Below are 18,269 nucleotides of genomic sequence, written 5' to 3'. Positions count from 1 at the left end.
AGTTGCCTTAAGTTGTCTTGAATTTTCAATGGGATTGAGCCCAGCGCTCCGATCACCACTTGTATCACTTTTACATTATTCTCTCGCATTCCATACAGTCTTGCCATTTCCACTTTCAATTCGGAGTACTTGGTGGATTTTTCAACCTCTTTAGTCACAACATTCATGTTATTTGGTATGTCTACATCAATGATCTGTCTATTCGTCTCTCTTATTCAATACGACAATATCCGGCCGATGGTGTTCGATTACACGATCCGCTGAAAATCATAGTCCCAGAGTATCGTTACTTTTCCTGCATTATTATTATTATTATTATTATTATTATTATTATTATTATTATTATTATTATTATTATTATTATTATTATTATTCAAAGTCTAATACACGCTTAATATGTTTAGTAGAGATTTTATCTTGAGGTTTGTAGTCAACAGGTCTCCTCAAGTTTCTAAAATCTTTTTTTAGGCTTCTTGCATTCTTCCAGAATAATGATGGCATTTTTCATCAGGTCGGGGGATATTCAATTCCAACATACTTCCGACTCTTATATAGCAGTCTGGGTGCCGAGTGAACCAGTTACTTTTGATTTGATAGATTTTAGAATGATGTTTTTGTAAATACATATATTATCATACCCATATAATTATGATGTCTAGACTGTTTGCTTTCATCTTCTCATCGGTCTGAAAAGGCATTTTCAGCTTAAGTCCGATCACTGCGATACACCAGATTTCGTACCTGCATATACCACCCCTTATATTTCATGTCGATATGTTGGCATGTTGCCCAGTGCACATTACTAACCAATTCTGTCGTGTGTATTGCTAAATTTTGTCTACGTAACAAATAAGCGGTCAAAAATAATGGGGACGCTTGCTTCAATGCACCGATTGGATTGTATACTCTGCTTTTGATTTCAAACTATTGTCTTTGATATATTTTTTTATTGCAGATTGCAGATTAGTCTGGTCAACAATTGATCATGTTAATTTCCATCGCTGAATTAATATACATACATACATACATACATACATATATATATACATATATATGTATGTGTATGTATATGTATATGTGTGTACGAATATAGGTATGCATGTATATACACATATGTATATATATATATATATATATATATATATATATATATATATATATATATATATATATATATATATATATATATATATATATATATATATATATATATATATATATATATAATTATTCAGAAATAAATGATATTCGAAAGAGCCAAAAGCTATGCAAGAAAGAAAAATTACACGAAACAAATTATTTTATGACCATAAATATAATATTGATAACTAAACATCATAAAATAAGGAATTGAAAATATTGAAAACAAAAATAAAATAGGACGTGGGTAGTTATAAGATAAGCAGCTTAAGAAGCGGGAGGGTATAGAATATGAAACAAAAGGAAATCGGGTCGCAAAACAATGGCCGACTATTTGAAAGTCAAAGCGGTTGTATTGCATTGTCTTCACAGAATTTGTTTATATAATTATCGTCCTCTGGTGGTGATTAGCTTTTATAGCAATAAACAATCGGAACTAAGGCAACTTATTTTTTCAGAAATATCAATACCTCCCATTTTGGTATACAAGCACACACACACACACACACACACACACACACACACATATATATATATATATACCTACATATCTGTATATGAAGGTATCCGAAGACACTTGTGTTTGTATGAGTACGTCTAAGCATGTATTTCTGTGCGTGTATGCATGTATGCATGTATGTATTTATGCATGTATGTATGCATGTATGTATGTATGCATGCATGTATGTATGCATGTATGTATGCATGTATGCATGCATGTATGTTTGTATGTATGTATGTATGTATGTATGTTTGCATGCATGTATGTTCATGTAAGCTGTTCCACTGAGCACCCTTAGTAATTTCTCTTATCTCATTTCCGTTTTAATTATACAAATAATACTCCCAAGCCCATTAATGTTTTTCTACCGTTCTTATATACATATAAGTCCTATGTCTGACTGATATTAACGTAGGACAATGCTGTAAAGATATCGCCTATTATCGCTTTACAGTTGCCCTCATTTGTACAGATATAAAAAAAGAACTAAAAGAGATCGTCATTTTTTTAATGGTATGATAATTCAGGAGTGTGTTTGATACCTTTAGTTCAGTTCCCATTTATAGAAAATCAATTATTCTCTTGAATTAGCATGCTATTAAGAAAAACCAATTTTTTTTCTTCGTCATCTGGACAGAAGACGGCGGCATTCAATAATAAGTGTCATCAGTACATTGTCCGATGTTTCTATAAGCCAAGCATAAGATTTAGACATGCAAAAACAATAAAAAAATATTCAAGGCCCCTTGAGTGAAGGGTGTAATCTGCATAATAATCTGCATAATTAAAACGAATGTATATGTTTGTGTGCATGTGTATGTGTATGTGTGTGTGTGCGTATACGTTTGTAAGCATGTATCCCTTACGTTATATATGTTTCTATATATATATGTATGTGTGTGTGTTTATGTATGTGTGTATACACACATACATACACACAAACACACATACATACACACAAACACACATACATACACACAAACACACATACATACACACAAACACACATATATATTTGTATGTATGTATGTATGTATGTATGTATGTATGTATGTATGCACCAAGGAAAGAGAGTAACATAGCGGGAAAGAACGGAAATGGAGGAGACAAAGACAATAAGAAAGTGTGATAGACAAAAAAAATGAGGAAGGTTCAAAATTTGTCTACCTTCTGATTTTTAATCGAAAAAATATAGACATTTATTTTAGTGAGCTATCTTAGTGTTGTTATGCTAATTTCAGGGTGTATAAATTATTCTAGAAAGGTTGTATATGTGGGTTTAGAGGCGTGTTTGCGTGATAATAGAGAAACTCTCTCAGACCTATCGCTCTTTGCGCCGCCGCCAAGTAAAAATGAAATACGTAAGTGTAGAAAATTTTAAAGTAACTTTATAACAATAACGTTTAGCGCGAACTTTTTCTGTTTTTAATCTTACCTTTTTCTATTAATATTTTTCGCGTATGTTTTAAATTTACAGTTCAAAATCAGCAAACAAATTCAATCTTATTAATTAAAAAAAGGTTAATTTTTTTAAAAAATGGTCCATTTCAAGCCGCTATGCCAAAGGCTTAGACCTGCGGCAACTAACAACATGCTGAGATAAGACCGAGTGAAACAGGGTTTATTTAACGAGATGCCCCTTCGAGACACTTCTGCACCGAGGGATGCACCATAACCAGTTGTACAGAATCCCACTCGCGAAGGATCAACGCAGGACGTGTCGACACGATCGTTGTGAACAAAATTTCTCGTGTATTCCATTTTCCGTCTCTATCTTTTGTTTTTATATATATATATATATATATATATATATATATATATATATATATATGCATATATACGTGTGTGTGCATATATATGCTTATATATGCATAGAAATGTACATACATACATACATGCATATATATGCATTATGTCAGGTTACTCTCGAGCACTGCTGGTAACATATAACCCAGTACAACTTGTGCCATGGTTTGGTCGGCGACTAAACTAGCAATCTCACCAAGCTTACTTGGTGACGAGAGTAATTGTTGGACGCCCTGCAGGACGAAAAATAAGACCTGTCAAACGGCGGAAGAGCTCATGTATAGTTAACGGCCATCCAACATTATGTGTACATAGGTGCGTATGTGTGTACGTGTGTGTGTATTTATTTATATATATTTTTATACATCTTCTCATATTTTTATCTTTTCTTTTTTTCTTTTTTTTAATATATATTTTCATATATTTACATATCTTTTATATATTTATATATTGTTTATGTATATATATATTTATGTATATTTCATGTAATTTTATTTTATTTATATTCTTGATTTTGAATTTATTTAATTATCTATGTATTTATTTATTTTTATTTAAAGTAAAACATTTTCAAATTGTAAAAATTTCAAATTCTATATCTTTTCTTAATGTGTACATATGTATATATATTTTTTTGTGCGGGGGGGTGCAGATGAGCCTCATTAGCCGTGGTGAAGGCAACTCTTCTAGGAGAAGGTTATTCTGACATAAAACCAGGTTGATGGGAGCAGACTGGGCTCCTGTTTTGAAACGAAGCCGTGATTAGGAGAACCAGCATAGGAGAATAAAGGTCTGAATTCAAATTGACTTACCACTAGTGGCTTGCAGTCTCCTTTTGACGAAAAGCCTAGGTACTCCGATATAAAACCTGCAGTCAACTTAGTACTCCGATATATAAAGATATAAGAAGGTACTCCGATATAAAAAGATATAAGGTACTCCGATATAAAACCTGCAGTCAACTTAATACTAGTCATCTTGCTTTGCTTGTCACTGGAATCTACTATTTTGAACCAGAGAGTGGCAAAAGTGTTGTATAAGCGTTTGTCACTGAAATCCAATGCAGTACAGATTTCCCCGACAAAACACCATCTTCGTACAATCATCACGTTTCAATACAAATGAATACACACGCTCATATGTATATATATATATATATATATATATATATATATATATATATATATATATATATTGTTTTATTTGGGGATGGTTATGTTACCAGTTTAGCCAATAAAAACATACGCACTATATATTTGGTGTTAATTTGCTTCAGCTTTATTTTATTTTTTGCTTTAATCGTATTTCGGCCAGAGTTCTTTCGTCACACTTCTGTGACCTCATCAGTGGTTCTTTGCTTTCTTCTTTCTTATTTGCGTGTCTTTCCTTACTAACGATCAGTCATTTTGTATTTGTATTCCTATTGTATGTGTCTTTATTTACACATGCGTATACCCCTATGTGTGTCTATGTTTAGTAAGTGCGTGTATGGTGGGGGAGTGCCTGCAGTATCTGTATCCCTTGTATATACACGTTCGTCTAATTTATTATTATTTATTCTATTCTGCTTTATTTTATTTTTGTTCTACTTTTATTTATTTTGCTTTTATTTTTATCTTATTCATTTTATATTTTATACCTTTTATTTTCATTTCAGTTGTATTTTACTTTTTCTATTATTTTATTTTATTCTACCTTATTTATTTTACTTTGTTTCGTATTATATTATATCCAAATTAATCCGTTAACCCTCACACACACGCAAAAATATAGAGTAATTCCATATATTTAGCCTGCTGATATGAACTAAGAGGTCAACATGTAATCTTCTATTGTATATCTTTTCCCTGATGATATTTTGTTTATATCTTATAAATGCAAATTTAAGGCATACATTTATAATTTATTTAATGAGCACAAATGGAAACAGCTGTAAGAAGTAAGAATTATCAATTTATGAATGAATTATTATTAACTTTCAAATTTCCATTTTCTTTTCTTCTAGTAATTGAAAACGGATTATTATTATTATTATTATTATTATTATTATTATTATTATTATTATTATTATTATTATTATTATTATATATATATATATATATATATATATATATATATATACATATATGTGTGTGTGTGTATACACACATATATATACGTACATATATATTTTTTCACACGGACAGGTGTATAGCAAGTCATCTACAGAGAATCGAAATCGAATTGCAGTTTTACTTCAATGGGAGCGTACACGAAATTTCAATTTGCTCACCACATAAAATGTGCATATTAACAGTGAAATTAAATTGACATATTTTTTTCCATTTCAAGCGGGACAAATGATGATTAAATTCTCAGACATTTCTACCAGATGCTATAATTTCGTATACGGTGTATAAAATTTGTTCGATATTTTTCAATGAACTATTTTCACTGGGATATTTATACGACTATCATTTCTTTGGCATTTACAGACCACTGGTTTCTGACATTAGTCAAAGAGGAAAATGTAATATCTCCTAAGAGTTGTAGACATTTTCAAGTGTTCTCTTTCGAGTGTTTTATAGAAGGTTATGTTTAGTCTCCCGTCAATTGGATAGTAATAAACAAGTACTATCTTTTACAGCTTATACTTCACTAAACATAAAACAGTTATCACAAATTTCACATATTATACTTGATTGCAATCCGAAATCTTAAGTAAATAGTTAAATATATATATATATATAAATCACTAACTGTCACAGTGGAAAGCTGATAGCGTGTCTAATTAAATGTATTCCCTTCAGTCTTGAACATTCTAAGTTCAAATCTTGTTCGTTTCTTCAAGTGCTCGATAAAATATTATTTCGACTGCTATACTGTTCTCTTCCCTCAAAATATGCTGAGTTGTGCGTGTGTTAAAATTCAATATTCTTTTTAGCTAATCTTATCTTTATATTTTATCTTTTACTTGTTGCAGTCATCGGACTGCTATCATGCTGGGGTTTAGTTGAACAAATCGACCCCAGTACTTATTTTCGAAGCATGAACTTATTCCACCGGTACCTTTTGTCGAACTGCTAGATTTACAGGGATGTTGACAAACCAACACCAGTTGTCTAGTGAGGGTAAGGAGCAAACACAAAGAATAAAGACGCACACACACGCTGAATATCCATGAGAACTACGTTAAGGGTATCCGTGTCTGTGGAGTGCTCAGCCACTTTTACATTAACTTCATGAGCAAGCTCTTCTATTGGTCAGATCAACTAGAACACATATCAACGTAACCAACGGAGTGCCAGGATATGTATGCATACGTATGAGTATGCATGCATGTATGAACGCATGTATGTATGTAGGCATGCGTGTATGTATGTATTTATTTGTGTGACTATGTGTCGGTATGTGTGTATGGATGTAGTCGTAGCATGGCCGAAAAGATAAGTAGTTCGTTTCACATACTCGAAGTCTCTGATACGATCCTTTTGCATGACATCTCGGGTAAATGTTATTTTTAATAACCTCGGGTCGGCATATACGTTATGAGAGAAATTGCGTTTGCCAGAAACTGTATAGAAGCCCATCGAATGGTTTGTACCAGTAAGTTAAAAGGTACAAACGTGTTACACTGATTTTGTCAGAGAATTATTAAAAGGGTGGTACACGTGTCTGTGAAATGCTCTGGCACTTACGCGTTAATTTGGGAGCAGGTAATTCAGTAGATCAAACAACTGAGTTTTTATCGTTCATCGATGGGGATCCACCACCATCATATACGTACTTAAATGTGTATGTGTGTGTGTGTGCGTGTGTGTGTGTGTGTGTGTGTGTGTGTGTGTGTGTGTGTGTGTGTGTGTGTGTGTGTGTGTGTGTGTGTGTGTGTGTGTGTGTGTGTGTGTGTGTGTAAGCTTTTGGTAGGAAGATTAAAACATATATCATAAGTGACAACTTCAACATGATATTGCAATTTTCTCCCTCGCATTACCGACGGTCTTTTCTTTTTTTAAGTATCTTTGATTCTGCACGACTTGTGTAATCTGTTATATGAAATATATTGGTGTGTTATTAGTAGTTTGGTGTGATGTTGAAGGTTAAATTGAAATGAGACAGGCTTGACTAATATAATCAATCTGATGTAGCGTTAATATACAAAATGTATCCAATCGAACGGGAATCTTCTCTGAAAAATTTCATCACATTCCCAGTAAAGAGAAATCAAAGTGTCTATTGGCTTTTTGTTCCTCTGATAACAGACTCGTTTTAAATTGGTTAATAATTAATTGTTTTTAACACCATGATATTTTCTTTCTTTACATAAATTACAACTTGGTAATTAGTAAACAATACTACATAATTAATTAAATTTTATTTTAATAGCGCTTTTTTTCTTTACAAATCACATTACATTCACTCAAGAATATCTGTGTAAAGAAAACTCGATACGTCAGCAAGATCAAATAATGAATTGATTATTTCATAACGATACTTTTATTTCTGAATGTTTTATATTTAGAAGCTGTATTCTTTTGATAAGCAGTGAAAAAATGATGCATTATTTTCTTAGACTATGCTTCATTAAATATTCAATTTTACATTCATGTTTCTTGAGATATTCACATACAAATAATTAGTCTGCGAGTATGTTTGTTTTCACACATAAGAGATAGTGTCGAAGCAGAAGGCTGTCAAACGGCAGAGTGACTGTAGGACTTCTATGCTCTAGTACAATACAGTATGCGTAAAGAACATGTATACATAATAAAAATGTTAATATCTAAATCTGTTTCTGTGTATATGTGAGTGTGCATATATGTATGTATTTGTGTATGCATGTATATATGCATGTATGTACGAATGTATGTATATATGTATGTGTGTGTATGTATGTATGTATGTAAGTATGTATGTATGTATGCATGTATGTACGTATGTATGTATATTTGTGTGTATGTAGTATGTATTTAGTTAGTTAGTTTAGATAGATAGATAGATAGATAGATAGATAGATAGATAGATAGATAGATAGATAGATAGATAGATTTTTTTGGAAAGAAATTCCTGTCGTATTTTTGATATGATCGTGTTGAGGGTACTTCTTCAATACTTGCGGTAGAATAAGCGTTTATTTCTACATTCGAATGTTTCTTTTTAGATTACGTTATAGCATGGTGGTTAAATTCGTATCGATTTTATCCTTTTAAAACGAGTTTAGATAAAACTTCTATCAGACACTCCATGTAGTATGGATTTAAAAGGGACTCTTAAGCAATAGAAGCGGCAAGAAATATTCGTTCTCTCTATGGAAATGCAGTTTTAAGTGCCCGGACATGCCAAAAGTGGTTTGCGAAGTTTCGCTCGGAATATTTTTCTCTCGTTGATTCCTCTTGATCTGGACAAGTTCCAGCTATGGTCGTGGAAGGTAAAATTAATACACTGTGATATCATTAATTTGCAATCCCATTTGACAGCAGAATAAATATCAAGGAAACTCAGAAAATGAAAAATATTAAGACCAAGCCAAAGAGATGAAGAAATTGTAGAATACGAGCGTGAAAATTGTTCCTGTGGTAAAAGATGCATCGAGTACAACGCCCAAACTTTTATCTAACAATTACGCTGTAATTGAATCACATATTGTCGACCCGCACAAACAAAAATCTCCATCCTCTATTCTCCAAGATCCCTAAGAAAAACTTTTGACATTTGAGATGCGTTATCATTCAAACCTGAAGACAAGATCCGTGCAACTTAAATTTACATGTAATAATTTCTGTAGTATAATGATAATAACGGTTTCTTATTTATCACGACGCCGCCCAAAAGAAAGATCCGTTTGTTTTGTTTTTGAAACCAACCTGAGTTTTGATTTGTGGGAATGGAAAAAAAGTTTTGTGCACTATTCTTACTGCACACAATTTTATTGCATAACAAATTTTGTTATAACAAATGCTTACGAGATAAAATTGCTCTAAATGTTTGAAGGAGTAAAATTAATAGAAAGCCTCAAAAAATCCATTTTTCATCACCAGTAACTAATCTGTCCAAAAACGGTGAGATACGTTCACAAGAGTAAAGATATGAGCAGATGTCTTCTCGTAATTTTCGGTTGGCTGTGTCAAATCATAGGGAGCCCATTTTCCGAGTTTGGGCATCTTTCCAAGCTGTTGAAGAAGGCAATAAACTGTTGATTGGCTTGAATTGAACTTGCTTGCCAATTCTCCAACTGACACAATATTATCCTTCTCAAGCTCTGACAAAAAGCTCATCATCAAATTCAACAGGGCGTCCTATTCGTGGCCTCTCTCTTAGACTGAAATCACAAGTTTTGAACTTTATAAACCATCTTCTGCTACTTCTTTCGTTCAGCACTATTCTCCATAAACAACATGAATATTTCGGTTTACATCTGCTGCACTGTTTCCCTTTCTGAACGCATGAAGCATTATGTACCTTAAATGCTCCTTCGATACATCCATCTTTGAGGGGTTTATCTTAGTAATTAATTCAGTCAGATTATTCTGTAAAAAGAAGTTATATTACGCTAAAGGTTTCCAAATCCATATGAGCATCAATCAATACCATTTGACATTTTAGAATACTGAAAAAAATTGAAAGAAATTACATATGTGATATTTCGAACATTATTTACGGAATGACCTCATACATACATACATACATACATACACGAGAATAATGTACAGCCATAGATGTTAGCTATCCTGCAGATGTGAAGGATTATTCCAGAGCCAACGGGAAGGAACTGCTTCAAATCCTGCAGCATATCTGAACTGATTCACATTTATGCTAAAAATTATCGGTGCATTTGGTTGTGTTCTTAAATGTTTAAGCTAAGATTTTTAGGCGAAGAAAGAGAGGGGCTAACATGCACACTACAAAAACATCTGTTAGCGGAGCACTAATGATAGGCAAGACTTCGTTTTATTTAAAGTTGAACGTGTAACTTTTATTATCGTTGTCATTCATATTCAAATCTGTTTCTTTCTTACAAATGAGCTTTCCTTATGGGGAGAATTCTTATAAATAACAAAGAATATATAGATATATGTGTATGTCTTTTCCGTTCATGCACGCATATATACATGTACGGTAAATGCATGTATTTATTTGCATGCAAAGACTATATAAGCACAATGGACTGACATGTGAATAGATTCAACGGGTGGAGGTGCAAAGTAACAATAATCTTTGTCCAAATAAATTGACTGCTGTAATGATTAGAAACTGAAGAGTTGCATATCATTAGATAAGGAAGATTACATTCAAAACACGTATGAAATAGCATTATTGTTGTTGTTATTTAGCACCACATCTGTTCTGAACAAGCAGAATTATGATTAAAAGCTTTGCAGCTGAAGCGACCATATCATCTTTTATTCAAACACGCTTTGTGTAGGTGTACGTTCCCCAAATGTCCCTGTTTCTAAGATTTGATTGCTAATACATCAGATCGTGCGATTACGTTGATAATTTATTCTAATGGCTGTATTCTAGTGCATTTTCTAAAAAGAAAAGTTATTTCTTTTAAGAATACTGTTAGTGAACAACCATAATCTGTTTGTAAGATTACTCTGCTTAATTTTCTATGTATATTCTTTGACAACATGTCACTTCAACTTGTCAGAAATGTAAATAAGTAGGGGCCAGATTGAACTTCACAAACAAGTTCGATGAATATTAACACAACTTCATTGGTGTTGATCAGCTGGTGCTAGTTCATGTTCTTAACCTTACAAAATGATTTATGTAGATTACGAATTTTACGTTTCATGAATACTAACGAATGTATTATTGTATTTCTAAATTCGTGTTCGCCATTATCACGTTTCCAGATTCCATCACTCCAGAATCCCGGCTTAGACCTCTAAGTAAATTCTTATTAAGTAAGGAACAATATGTGTATGTTTGTGCTTATGTATGAGTGAGAGCGTGTTTAATTGTATTTTCTGCAGTTTAGAATACGTTTTGTTATCATGTGTTGCTTCGTAATATTGGGGCTTTACTAATCCCTGTGACGAAATCAAATGATGATGATGATGATGATGATGATGATGATGATGATGATGATAATGGTTTCTTTTATTTGCCACCAGGGCGAAGGATGAGGGGACAATGCAAAGACAGACATGAAGTGTTGGGATTTACATATAATGGAATGATAAATTAAAAAGTATATACGGTATACATTATAAGAAGTATATTAGAAGTATATGACACTAGAAAAAAAGGAGGAAAAAAGGATCGTGATGGGATCCCCTGATTCAAGAAGAGCTCTAGGGATAATCAGGGAACTCCACCATACAAGATCACCCTGAGTACCAAGGACGAGAGCCCACCTCTACTTCTTTCTTCCGACTCACAGGTCTACACTGAGAGTGGTACCATCCACTCTTGCCATTTTTGCAACTTTCACCCACCTTTCGATAAATTCACTCGAGGACAGCACCTTCCTTTCCACCCTCACTTTCCTTTCCACCCTCACTTTCCTTTCCACCCTCACTTTCCTTTTCAAGTCAAACTTGAAAACATCGATGAAGGCTTTAGTTCTCCCCGTTCTCAGCACAGCCATGCTAGACGGAGAAACAAAATGAGGAGGTTACTCATCTTGGCTTTCGAGAAGCCTGGAAGTTCCGGGCTTCTCTACTGGCGAAAAGTTTTTAAAAAGCCCCTCCAACAGCCTTTTATCAATAGATTTTTTTTTAATCCCCGCACTTCCTGTGAACTTTTCTATCATAGTTTAATAAACGTCTGACGACGTCTTAATTAAGTGTCTGTCTTTGGGGGGTTTGAGGATGAAATCCTCAAGTTCCTTTCCCTCTGTCTCTATACTGTTTTTATTTTGATTTACAAAATCCATCAATTCACTGTTACACTTGTTCACAACAGGGAAATTGATGGATACATTTCGTCTACAGTCTGATGAATATTTTTGAAGTTCTGTCGTCGGTTGTTTCTCGGTTTCTTTAATTTCGTGCTGCTGTTGATAATGTTGCTGTTTTTGAAGTTATTGATCTTATTCATGCAGTTTTTGTGAATTGTGTTGCAGTTGTGGTTTCAGAATAAGTTTTTGTTGATTTCTTGGAGTAGGGCTGTGAGAAGGTGTAGGATTCTTGTGCACTTGTTTATGATTTAGCACTTGTGATATTTGTAATGTTGGCTGCGGTGAGATTTTGTTCAGGGCAGGAAACCTTTGAGTGTTTTACAGATCCACATTTATGGCATCTTAGCTTTCTACCCTCCACGAACACTGACAGGTGAGTGCCATCCGGGAGATCGATTAGATCGGGCAGCTGGTCTATATGGTCCTGCTTGTATGGCAAGATCAGTTCCATACCTATACCTAACCAGTTTTGCTAAGGTAGTTTCTTGACCTCTAGTTTTGTGACTTCGTCTTCTTCTAAACCTGCCAAGACGGCCACCACTAACCAGGTAATGAATATTTCTGGCGGCACATTCAGTACCCTAATCTTGGCAAGACGTTGGCCGCGATAGCTGGGATTAAGAAAAAGTTTGCATTCTTCAAAGTGGTTTCGGAATTACATCTAGCTTCTTCCGTCCCAAATCTCACCTCAATAATTCCAAACTTCTTTCTTCAGGTGATGTGGGTCTTATGTTCCCACACGCACCCAATGCATTTTTGTACTTCGATCTCGGGAGCATTTTCCACTCGCCGAGACTTAACTCTGATGCAACGGTATGTGACCGTTCATCTTGCGATATTTTCTATTACATCTGTTGAAGGATTTAGAGCTACCCTTCTCCTATCTCTTCTAACAATTTTTCTTGCAAATTTTAATTCTCTTCTCCCAGCAATTTCAAAAAATGCAGTTTGTCTAATGTTGATGCATGTTATTACTCTTGTTATTGCTTTTGTTGTTGGTTAACCCTAATTCAGCCTTATTTCATCAAAACTGATGTAAGGTAGTCCAGCTTTGGTTATTCCCACTCTTTTTCATTTCTATGTTTACGTCCTCCATTTTACTCTTTTTCTCTTTTTTTCATTATCATCATATTGCGTAAGAAGGACGCGGTTTAGGAATTAAAGCTACTGTTCTAATTATGATTAGTATCACACATATATTCTTTTTCCACATTCTTCAACGCCGTAACCACCGTTCCCTCTAATTTTTCTCAACCACTAATTAGAATTTTTGATGTATTGATCAAAAGTATTCTAAATTCAAAGTTAGTGCGTGGCATTTAAACTTCCATGCAACGCACATTTGTAAATTAAGATAAACAGCAACATTTTGATGTGCGCAACAGCAGGTTGACTGCATATCTGTTCAGAGGTGCAGCTTAGTGGATACGTTACTTGTAATCTAAATTTTGAGTACTTACCATAAGTTCAATTTTTTAAAACTTATAGTGGATTCTAGGTATACCAAAGTCGCATATAAAATATTTGTTAAACGATTTGAATACCCTACATTCTACGACCTGGCCTGTAAGAATATAATAATCCTTTAAGGTCATTGCTATATTAATTTCCAAGACTTTATCATTTGATATCAGTCTCGCTTCACAGTAGCATAAAATGCAATTTCTCGACACACCTTTCAGCACACTTCGTCATTATGAAATTCAAGATTTTCTGGTCTTGCTTTTTACAGCAACTGATAAAGTGTATCAAATTCTTTTCATTCTTCTTTGAAAGTTATCATTAGTCTTTTATATTATGTACAGTTTACATTAGTTGAACGGGTGTCCTCATCTTCATTGCTGTTTTAAATGCCTTTCCGCAGTTGTACGCTTCAGCCTTTTTCGGGTGTCATGTGACTCGTCTTAGTGTCTTGCTGAAATGTAGTGAAAGTAACAACCAAGATGAAGACACAGCTCGACTAATGTAATTAGTGTACATAGTATAAATTTCTCATCTCACAAACATAGAATTTATTAGTCTTTCAGGTGACAGATACCTTCCATAACCGGTTTATACTGAATTAGCAGAACCCGTGAATATTGCACGGAATTAATAATAAATTTATGGGGTTCTTCCTGAAAATTTTATCCAAAAAGCCTGAAAGCGTAGCCTGTGTTGTGTCTGTATCAAAAGTGAAGGAAATTGGAATACGATGATTACTTAATGCACTTTATATATATACTCTATGCACAGCACTCATAAAATAAATGTTAACTCCTATTTTTCGATTTTCCAATTTACATGGTCAATAACTTCATATCTAGGAAACAGAAATTTTATAGTAAAAAAAAAAATCATTTTATATATAAAATATGTAAGATTTTCACGAGGGTAAAAATTTAATGCAACATGGCATACTCTGAAAGCCGCATCATAACTTATAAGCCAAGGCAATGGGTCAGAGCCAATACACATTTTAATTTGCATATACCTTTCAATCGTTGATAATTTTAATTCTCACATGAGATAATTTGAAAGCCCTTGAGAATGACACATATAGCTGACCATGGCCGAATATATGTTCAGGAAAGAACAGTCTCACTTTATCAAATGTGATTTATTGATAGTCATTGCATATGACAGGCAAATGGGAAACTGATTTCTTTCTAAAGTTGAATGGTTAAGTTTGTGATGAGCATGCGTTAAGCGATAAATGATATAAAAAACTTAGTTTAATTTTTTAAAAATACCATCGCCACCTCCGTCACCGCCGACGCCATCACCACCACCACCACTTCTCTCTCTCTCTCTCTCTCTCTCTCTCTCTCTCTCTCTCTCTCTCTCTCTGCCTTTCTTTAATCTCACCATCAGAACATCACACCCTGCTAAAATTATATTCCTGACACTCCTGTATATCACTACCCTCAACTAACTTTTTAAACTACGTAATAAATGTTATGTTCCCCCTACCACATGTCATGCACACTTCTCTCTCCATCTCTTTCTCTCTCTTCGCCTTATTTTCTTTTTCTCTCTCCTTTTTTTTTCTCTTGTTCTCTCTTTCCTTTCAACTAATCATGCGAAAGCGTTACAATTACGTTCCTATCTACCTCACGTCATGGACGCTTCTCTCTTCCTCTTTTTCTCTCTCCCTCTTTCCTTTCTCCCTCCTTTGCTCTAATCCCGTGAAAGTGTTATCGACGGACTAAGTAACGTAATGACAAGCAGAATTATTATAAGATGCTAGATTTTTAAGAGCTCGGTATCTCTCTTCAAATCTTATTTTTGCTGCCAGCTTCTTAAACTTTCTTTTTATCTCTCAAGCTGTCCATAAAAATTGATAATTTCATCCAATCTCTAATTTCTCTTCCAGCCGTGCCTTAATCCCATTCCTATCTAGATTGGCAGCAGGCACAATACATTGCAGATATTAGATATTTGAATAATGTGAAGTGAAATTTCTTTTGTCATTAACTAAACCAGGCATGGGCAACTTTTCCGAGAAACGAGACGCATAAGACATAGTTCATCATCATGCGAGCCGTACTATTAAAAATATTCAAGGTAATTTTTCTTCCAGAGAGTTCCGCGAGCCATAGTTTGCCCATGATGAATCTAAACGGTGCTTGATAATTATTAGATTCATTCCTCCACATTTTCCCAATTCATAGAAACAAATTAGGTTGGATCGTACATAAAACTCTCTATTGTTTAAGAATATTACGATGTACATCAATAGAATTAGTAGATACCGAAAAGTTACATAATGTCATGATATTCATAGAACATCTATTTAACTCACTCAGCTTTTGTCAAACAACACCTGCTAAACAACAGCAGCAAAAATAAATATATTAATACAGTGCTGAAAAGTGAAGTGAGCAACATTGTCCAAGTTGGCAGTGAGCTCCTCAAGAAGCACTCTCTTCCTGATGATTTCCTATACAGTCCCAAAACAGCTGGGCTCTCTTAGCTCAGAGAAAACCTTGGTGGAAAGCATTCAGCATACAAAAAAGTGATTATGCATGGGTATGTTGCCTGGAAGCTTGAAGAAGATAGTAGAATTGACACGAATCGCAGCCTATCTTGGACACAAGACCACTACATCACATCATATTTTCAAGGCTATGCGATTGCAATCCAAGAACTGGAGATTGCCACAAAGTACCTGGTGAACAAGAGAGACAGTGACGCTCTGGTAATCCCAAGGTGCTACTGCATGTATTGGCTATGTCATGTTTCTGCGGAAGACATCACGCATGTGATTAGCAGCTGTCCTAAAATATCGTCACGGTACTACCTCCCTATTTGGCACGATGTCGTTGCTAAAACAATTTACAATGCCATCAGCAAAAAAGCCTCTCCTGAAATAAACTTAGAAAATCCCTCTATTATAGAATACATTCATAAGCATCAACTGAAAGAATACTGGTGGAATATTCCCTTCAAAACTTTTGTCAAATGTAAACAACACAGGCCGCATATTGTTGTTTGGGACAGAGAGGCAAAGGTACGTACCATAATAGAGGTCCACTGCTCTGCAGATGTAAATATCTCTTTTGGATTTTCAGAAAGAGAAATCGACCGGCTAATTCGTACATTACAAGTGAAATCTGTGAGTGGAACAGTAAAAATATGCAATACTTCTCTCAAGTCCCAAATGTGAATTTGTCTGTGTTAACTACATCCCAAATATAGAGCCTTGTATCATTGTTGGAAACCGGTTCCCTCCGCAGTGGAAGATTTCTAATAATTAAAAAATAGAAGAGACATACATACATGAATTCACACTCGCACATATATTTGTGCGCGAGTGCGTGTAAATAATGAGTTTAAATATAATTAGCGCATATTAAATATTATGACAAATGTATTGATATTTTTTAAATCAGAGACACCAAAATAAAACGTTGACGAAATTTATATTAAAATCATCTTGAGACAAAATAGGTTCATCCTTATGAAATCTTCAGTTGGATAAAAAAAAAATCGATAATTCGTAGCTGGACAGCATAATTATTCACTATTTAAAATTTCCAAAAATTTTCTGAATTGAAGGAGATTCGATATTAGAAAACAAAGACTCCACTGTGCTTTGAATGTATTAATTCATATACGTTGCTGTCGTTGCGGAAAATCGTTGCTATGAGAAACATGATCTCACATATTCTCAGCATGGAGCTGTAAATAACTGAATGAATGAATAACGTTTAGCTAATTTACAATTTCAATTTTTATGTAAATTTTAAATTATGAATAATTTGGGTATCCAACTTCAATTATCGATTCATACCCACTGAAATTCCACATGAACCCAAGCAATGCAATTTCATGTTAGGTAATGATATTTAATATATAGGAGTGCACAGCAACTCATTAGGTAGCGGTGCTAAGTCCTTCTTTCTGTAGCAATTAAACAAACGGGAAAAATGGATCTCAAATATACCAGATAAAGGAAATATGGAATACTTGTACAAATTACTTAACGGGACATCTAGATGCGTCGAAAACTATTCACCTCATTGTTTGCAGTTAAACTAAAGACATTCATTCGTATAGCCACACGGTACATAATAATTATTGACATCATGAGTGGTTGTTATTTAAATAAATCAAGAAAGAAGAAAATTACGAATATGTCACTTTGTGGTCAAACAAGAGAGAATGAGTATTTTACTGAGATAATATATACATACACTTACAATACACAACTGGGTGGACGTGAGGTAAGTTGATATGATTTAATTAATGACAAGAGTTATATAAAAGAGAGCCGCACAGCTACCTAGGTAGTATAATTTCAGGTCATTTAAGCGAAATATTAAATTACACACACACCCTCACATGCGCGCGCGCACATACACACACACATCAAGACGGCTGAGTCGACGTCATTTATCCACACTCTCATTGGTAACTATGATTAATCGCATGAAACCTATGGTATCGTACTAT

The sequence above is a fragment of the Octopus bimaculoides genome, chromosome 3 (genome assembly GCF_046866305.1).
Source record: "Octopus bimaculoides isolate indiv1 chromosome 3, ASM4686630v1, whole genome shotgun sequence".
NCBI classification, from domain to species: domain Eukaryota; kingdom Metazoa; phylum Mollusca; class Cephalopoda; order Octopoda; family Octopodidae; genus Octopus; species Octopus bimaculoides.
The sequence above is the reverse complement of the archived record's forward strand: the minus strand, read 5'-3'. Positions refer to the sequence as shown.